This window comes from Eptatretus burgeri, chromosome 4 (genome assembly GCF_056783735.1).
Source record: "Eptatretus burgeri isolate ZD-2024b chromosome 4, Ebu_testis_v1, whole genome shotgun sequence".
NCBI classification, from domain to species: Eukaryota; Metazoa; Chordata; class Myxini; order Myxiniformes; family Myxinidae; genus Eptatretus; species Eptatretus burgeri.
In genome coordinates, this window is record NC_140964.1 from 89,671,292 (window position 1) to 89,678,673 (window position 7,382).

A 7,382-nucleotide genomic window follows, 5' to 3' on the forward strand; every position below is an offset into this window, starting at 1 on the left:
GATTAACGCCGGGAGCTATTCACGGGTGGGCCTTTCAGCCTCACCACGATCGTGACAATCGGCCCCCCGCGTGGGATAGGGTTGTTCGCCAAATTCGACCTACCTAAGTACCCACGCGGAGGGTAGACCGGGCGATCGCACCTCGCCGCAGGTCGACTCCGGACACGGGCCGCTTAAGCGACCCGTTCCGTACTATCGGGATAACCGAGCGGTGTTATCGTCGGCCTCGACGGTTCCGATTAATTATCGGGCGTATTAAGCTCACTACCAACCCTTAACGTGAAGCAAAATGGAGATTCAATTAAAGAAAAGACAAAGCGAAACGGGAAAAATAGTTCAACATAATTCACATTTATTCCGCGGCACACGGAGAGCACACATATACAATTACAACAATTATGCACCAAAAGCAGATGTAACAAAAGAAACACAATGCAGATCTACTACCGACTTCGCGAGCACACGGCAACACTTACACAGTTTTACTTTACAGACGGCGCCATCAACACATTTACTCAAAAGCAAAAAGAAAAGGGCCACCCTCAAAGACAAGGGGACAGACGGGGCCTGTGGGCCGCGAGACCGGGAGGATCCTACCCGTGTCTTGTGATGAGCTGCAAATGTGGCGGCGCGGCGGTGCCCCAACTCCGCGCTCCTTCGCGGGTTTCGCTGGCACTGCTTGGAGTGGGGTGGGAACAGGGCCCCCCTTTTCGCACTATCTCAGCGCGGGGGGGAAAAAAGGGGGGAATTGTTGATGCTTTGGGGAAAGAGGATAGCTGGCTTGCTTGGGTCCCGCGACGAGCGACTCCACTGCGAGCTCGTCGCCGACTTCCTTGCCTCGGACCCGAGCTATCCGGTCCCCTCCACAATTCTCCTCAGCCGACTGCAGCAAATCACCTCGACTTCCTCTCTCTGCAGCTCCCCGACAGACTCCGAACCCCGACAGACTCCGACCTCCGACAGACTGACTCTCCTCCAGACCCGACTTGACTGCCGCTGCCACACTCTGCCCTCCAAAACTGACTCTTCTGAAACTCGCCTTGACTCTTCTCAAACTCGCCTTGACTCTTCTCCAACTGACTAAATTCGCCCCGCGCTCGGCGCTTTATAGTCCGGCAGGAGAACCCATATGCAAATTTCTGGATCAGAACGAGCTCGGGGGTGGAGCCACGCTCGCCCATTGGACGGAGAAAAAGGGGCGCGAGTCTCCCCTGATCCTCGAATTTGCATATCGCGATTCTACACCGACACGCCTGGAGGCGGGGCCAAACCGTCCCGCGCTTGCTGATTGGACGGATCAGAAGTGGGCGTGTATCATTCCTGATCCGAATTCTCCTCGGAAAGGCCGCATTTTGCACTCGCGGCTCGGCGCGTGTCCCGTACGAGGCCAGGACAGCCCGACGCTCGGCGCCCACAAGCGGTGCGGGAATGGCGGCAGAAAGAGGAGAGGTGAAGGTGGTGGAGGGTCCACGGTGGTGGTCCATGGCCATGGCGACGTTTGGAATGGTGGTGATGCGATGCTTGCGGGAGCGAGTTGTGAAGGTAAAGGTCGTGGCTGTTGGCATTGTTGTTGTTGTTGTGAAGTGGCGTTGCGGTTGGTGGTTGTTGTGTGATGGCGGTTGAGACGTGGTTGGTTCAAAATAAAGATAGAACAGAAAAACGGCTATCTCAAAGGGTCGCAGCCCGAATGAATCACATTTCTTCCCTCTAAACAACGGGTTTGGGGCTAACTACACATGTACTTACAGAGATGTCCCACCTACAGGACCTGAATGGTGGTTTGCGAATTTCCTCACCGCAACGGTATTAAACCAAATCGCTTGAAATTTGATGGGATGATGGGTTATTACCCAAGGAACATTTGATTAGATTTTGGGAGCGATCGGGTCAAAGGTCAAGGTCAAGGTCACGGAAAGGTCAAATTCGTATTTTTACAATAGCGCGGTCAATTTTGATCTAATTGGCATGCAACCGATGCCAAAATGTTCAGAATTCATTGCCCAATCTTGTGATGGGCGACATGACACAATTACGTCATCACCCTTGTCAGCGGTTGGGGGTCAAAGGTCAGTGGGATCACGACCTTTCAAAATATGTGGTTTTTGTCATAACACGGTCAAATCAAAACCGATTTGCATGAAACCAACACCAAAATGTTCACTGTTCTGTTCCCCCCACTCTCATGCCAAGAACAAAAAAGTACCGGAGGCGAAGGTATGCGCTCTCCCGAGTGCCCATTCTAGTTTCCATCATGTTAAACAGAGGATATTTGGCTAATTGTTTGATCAGGTCTTGTGAGAATGTCTTTAAAGTCCATCGTCACCTTTTATTTAAATTTGGTTGGTTTTCGTGTGAACAACTTCCTCTTGCATTGAATTTCATAATTAATTAATTATTTTATTGAGGTTAATTCTTTCATTAATATAATTGATGATGATATATATATATATATATACACATTGGTACAGATTTCAAAATCCAGTCTGATGAATGCATCCACACATCCAGGTCCTCAGACAGTTATTTCCTTAAATGGATGTTCAGATTAGCGCCCATCCCCGTGTCTAATGGGATTTATATGTGATGCGTTAAGAAGGACAAAGAAGAGATCCCCTCTCTAATGGGAAGCTTTTTTCTTTACGACAGACACATTTACACACATTTCTTTCGCGAGTTCTGACGCGTGCCCTTATTTTTACCTCAGCAATGTTTATGCACATGTTTTTCACGAGCACCGATCCCCGCCTTTTTGGGAGCGCACGGGTCGTTATGGTAGCCGTGCGCAAGTGGGGTGGGATGAGCTTGGGGCGGACTCTGCGCCGCCGAGACGGCCCGCAGATATAAAGCGAATTGGAGGTCTGTTCTGAGGTGAGAGAAGTGAGAGGAAAAGGGAGAGAGAAGTGAGAGGAAAATGGCGAGAGAAGTGAGAGGAAAATGGCGAGAGAAGTGAGAGGAGAGAGAAGTAGGAGGAGGGAGAAGAGAACGAGAAAGAAAGCCAGAGAGGAAAAGGAGGAGAGAGCTAGCAAGCGTGCAAGTGAGCAAGCGAGTGTGTGGTGCGCGTGTGGGTGTCTGACCAGCGCCAACAATGAGACAATTCATCTTTCCCAGTGCTTGAGCAAGCGAGCGTGTGGTGCACGTGTGGGTGTGAGCAGCGACGACAACGAGTGAGGCACGGGTCTGTCACCAACAAGTGAGGTGCGGGTCAGTCACCGACGGACTGTGTGGGTCACTGGACGTCACCAGTTTCATGAAGTGTGAGAAGCTGCCCGTGTCGCAGCACCAGGGTCTAAACCCATGACAGACGATCTCGCTGCCCTCCCAGACGTCGACTAGCGTTCAAGGCTGTTCATGAGAGGGTGCACGGCAAAGCTGGGTGCTGGCGACAAATGTGACATGCACGCACACATTTCACGGATGACTAATTTATGGTGAGCGAGACGATTCTTCGTCCCTCCCCCCGCCCCCCCCCCCCGAATGATCTGTTGGGTACCCTCGTCTATGTTTAGCTATAAATTTGTCAACCCCCGATAAGCATCTGTGCTTTCTCTCTTTCCTGTCATTTTGATCGATTTTGCTTTGAAATATATTCATTTATTTACCTCGGAAAATAAAGTTCTTTTTATTTATTTATTTCATTATTAATAAATCATTGTCGACTTCCAACCTCTCCGTGTTTGTCCTTTCCTTCCATTGGTCTAGCATTGTCCGAACCGAGATAGACTGGGAGGTAATTACCACAGATTTGACCAAAATAGTCGGCACACACCAGCGGTTAAAACGCTCGGCGGCCCAAATTAAAATCTAATCGAGATAACATTGGTGCTTTGCCGAGGGCACGCTCGCTGCTCAGGTTACCACGTGACCTCAAATTCAACGGCATAATTAGATGGTGGATACTGGAACTTGTGGTAAACTGGGTGTTCTGGGTGTTCTGGGTGTTTGTGGTTTTAAAACAACCCACCGTACGCCCGTACCACAACTGGGTGCCGTGGCCCCAGATCCGGCTCTTCCGAGGACAACCGCGGATGAATCCCCGAGTGACAAGCTGGTGTCGTGGTACCCGTGGCCGTAAGATATATATATATATATATATATATATATATATATATATATATATATATATATATATATATATATATATATATATATATATATATATATATATTGGTGGTATTTCGATGAAAAGAAAAGAGATAAATATTATTTATAAAATACATTATAAATAAGCATTGAAATAATTTATTGGTGATTACTGAGATACGTGGTGCAGCATGTTAAAATCAGTTATTGATGACAGTTTGAGTCTATGGTGAGATGGAGGTGCTGTGTCATGGACATGGCTACAAGGTAAAGTGTTTATCGCTTAATATATTATCGCATAAAGTGGTGTATGATTAAAGTTATTCATATGCAATAATCTATCTATAATTCCAGCAGTGTTTGTGTGTGTGTGTGTGTGTGTGTCTGTCTGTCTGTGTGTGTGTCTGTGTGTGTGTGTGTGTGTCTGTGTGTGTGTGTGTCTGTGTCTGTGTCTGTGTGTCTGTGTGTGTGTGTGTCTGTGTGTGTGTGTGTCTGTGTCTGTGTGTCTGTGTGTGTGTGTCTGTCTGTGTCTGTGTGTCTGTGTGTGTGTGTCTGTGTGTGTCTGTGTGTGTGTGTGTGTGTCTGTGTGTGTCTGTGTGTCTGTGTGTGTCTGTGTGTGTCTGTATGCGTGTGTGTGTCTGTGTGTGTCTGTGTGTGTCTGTGTGTGTCTGTGTGTGTCTGTGTGTGTCTGTGTGTGTCTGTGTGTGTCTGTGTGTGTCTGTGTGTGTGTGTCTGTGTGTGTGTGTGTCTGTGTGTGTGTGTCTGTGTGTGTGTCTGTGTCTGTGTGTGTGTGTGTGTGTGTGTGTGTGTCTGTGTGTGTGTGTGTGTCTGTGTGTGTTTGTGTGTGTCTGTGTCTGTGTGTGTGTGTCTGTGTCTGTGTGTGTGTGTGTGTGTCTGTGTGTGTGTGTGTCTTTGTGTGTGTGTGTGTCTGTGTGTGTGTGTCTGTGTCTGTGTCTGTGTGTGTGTGTCTGTGTGTGTGTGTCTGTGTGTGTGTGTCTGTGTGTGTGTGTCTGTGTGTGTGTCTGTGTCTGTGTCTGTGTGTGTCTGTGTCTGTGTGTGTCTGTGTGTGTGTGTCTGTGTGTGTGTGTCTGTGTGTGTGTCTGTGTGTGTGTCTGTGTGTGTGTCTGAGTGTGTGTGTCTGTGTGTGTGTGTCTGTGTGTGTGTCTGTGTGTGTGTGCGTCTGTGTGTGTGTGTGTGTGTCTGTGTGTGTGTGTCTGTGTGTGTGTGTCTGTGTGTGTATGTCTGTGTGTGTGTGTCTGTGTGTGTGTGTATGTGTGTGTGTGTGTGTGTGTGTGTGTGTGTGTCTGTGTGTGTGTCGGTGACTGCTGTTTCTCGACAACCACTGGTCCGATCTCATTGAAACTTGACAGGTATATTGCTGGGGCCCTGAGGATGTGCCTTTTCAAGGTTTGATATTAATCGGACAAGTGCTTCCCAAGTTATGCCCATTTATTTACCAAACCAATGAGAAGACACGTTGTTGCGTGGGCATGGCCGATGGGGAAGGGAAGCTCAGCCGTGTTCGCCATTACGGATTACAACGTACGGACTTCCGGATCCATTACGGGTTAGAACGTATGGACTTCCGGATAATGATGACTTCGTGTATTCTAATAATTTCTCGATTTCTTATGCGCATTTATAGATAAACACAATACCGCAAGTTATGATCGTTTGCACCGTGCGGACGTTGCGGCATGCACCGTCTCATATGAAGCCTGTGCATGCCGTTTTTTTTTCCTCCTCTTTCCTCTTCTCTTTGTGTTTTTCCTTGCGATAAAAGGCAAAATACGTTGTAACGTACGGACTTCTGGAGAGTGATGACTTCATGTATTCTAATTATTTCTCGATTTCTGATGTGCATTTATAGATAAACACAATGCCACAAGTTATGATCGTTTTCAAATGAGACGGTGCATAAATTTCGGTAACATCAGAGTGCTGGTATGCTCCGAACCAGGAGGTAATTTTTTTTTCTCTCTTCTCTTCTCTTTTTGTTTTTCCTTGCAATGACATTGCGAAAAGGCAAAATACGTTGGCGCTAATTGAATAATTGGCCATTAAAACCTAAATTGCGAGTCATCGTAACTGTGATATGTGAACTTCCGCGCCACCCACGTACAGGCACGCGAGAGCGAAGAAACGGCCTGTGTGGTTGTTGTTTGTTGCTCGTGGTTTGAATATTCATTTATTTTTTTTTATTTTTACGGGCAGCCGCGTTCCCCATTACGGGTTACAACGTACGGGCTTCCGGATAATGATGACCGTGAATTCTAATAATTTCTCGATTTGTGCGCATTTATAGATAAACACAATGCCCCAAGTTATGATCGTTTACAAATTAGACGGTGCATACATTTTGGTAACATCAGAGTGCTGGTATGCTCCAAAGCAGGAAGTAAATTATTTTTTGCACGTTTTTTTTTTCTCCTCTTTCCTCTTCTCTTTGTGTTTTATCTTGCGATAAAAGGCAAAATCAATGCAAGTGATAATTTGTGGATTGCATGTGAACATTCCATATGGGCATGCACTACTTCCGCATAGTGATGACTTACTGTATTCTAATAATTTCTCGATTTCTTATGCGCATTTATAGATAAACACAATGCCCCAATCCAGTCGTCGTTTACGAGAGCGAAGGAATGGCCTGTGTGGTTGTTGTTTCTGGAACGCGGTTTGAAAGTTTTTTTTTTTTGCATGTACGGCCACACATGTATGGGCATGTGAGAGCGAAGGAACGGCCTGTGTCGTTGTTTCTGGCATGCGGTTTGAAAGTTTTTTGTTTTTTGTTTTGTTTGCACCTACGGGCATGCACTCGTACTTTAAATAAAAGGAGAATTAAATAAGTTTGAATAAGGATATTGCATTGCTGTGTTGACCGACTATCTGGACACAATTTTGAGGTTGTGGGTCCATTGATGTTTAGTAATCTACTGATGTGGACCGGCAACCGGAGTTGTGGATCCACTGTTGGGAGAGGTTCTGGGCTGAAAGAATCGAAACATCGATGAAAAACGGTGCCCAGCTGATGATCCAGGAAGTTGGGAAATCAGTCAGTTGCTTTTAGTTAAAGTTATAACTTCAATAAAATAGCTTATGTAAATACTTACCAGTACATAATTTATCTGTTTGTGTCTTTATATATGCGTTTGTATGTATATGTATATGTATATTTTGTATATGTATATATACATGTTTACGAGTTCCATCTAAAAACCAATGGGACTGACTTCACAGAAATTATTTTCCAAAAAATATTTAAGTCACAGGTTGTGCCCTTCAAAATAGTGTCCCTCCAGTCT

General features: G+C 46.3%; 1 pseudogene; it reads left to right on the forward strand.

The window, feature by feature from the left end:
• The window catches only part of LOC147028643 (uncharacterized), an 18,514-nt pseudogene extending 12,760 nt beyond the window's left edge, over positions 1 to 5,754 (forward strand).
• The last annotated feature ends 1,628 nt before the right edge of the window (positions 5,755 to 7,382 follow it).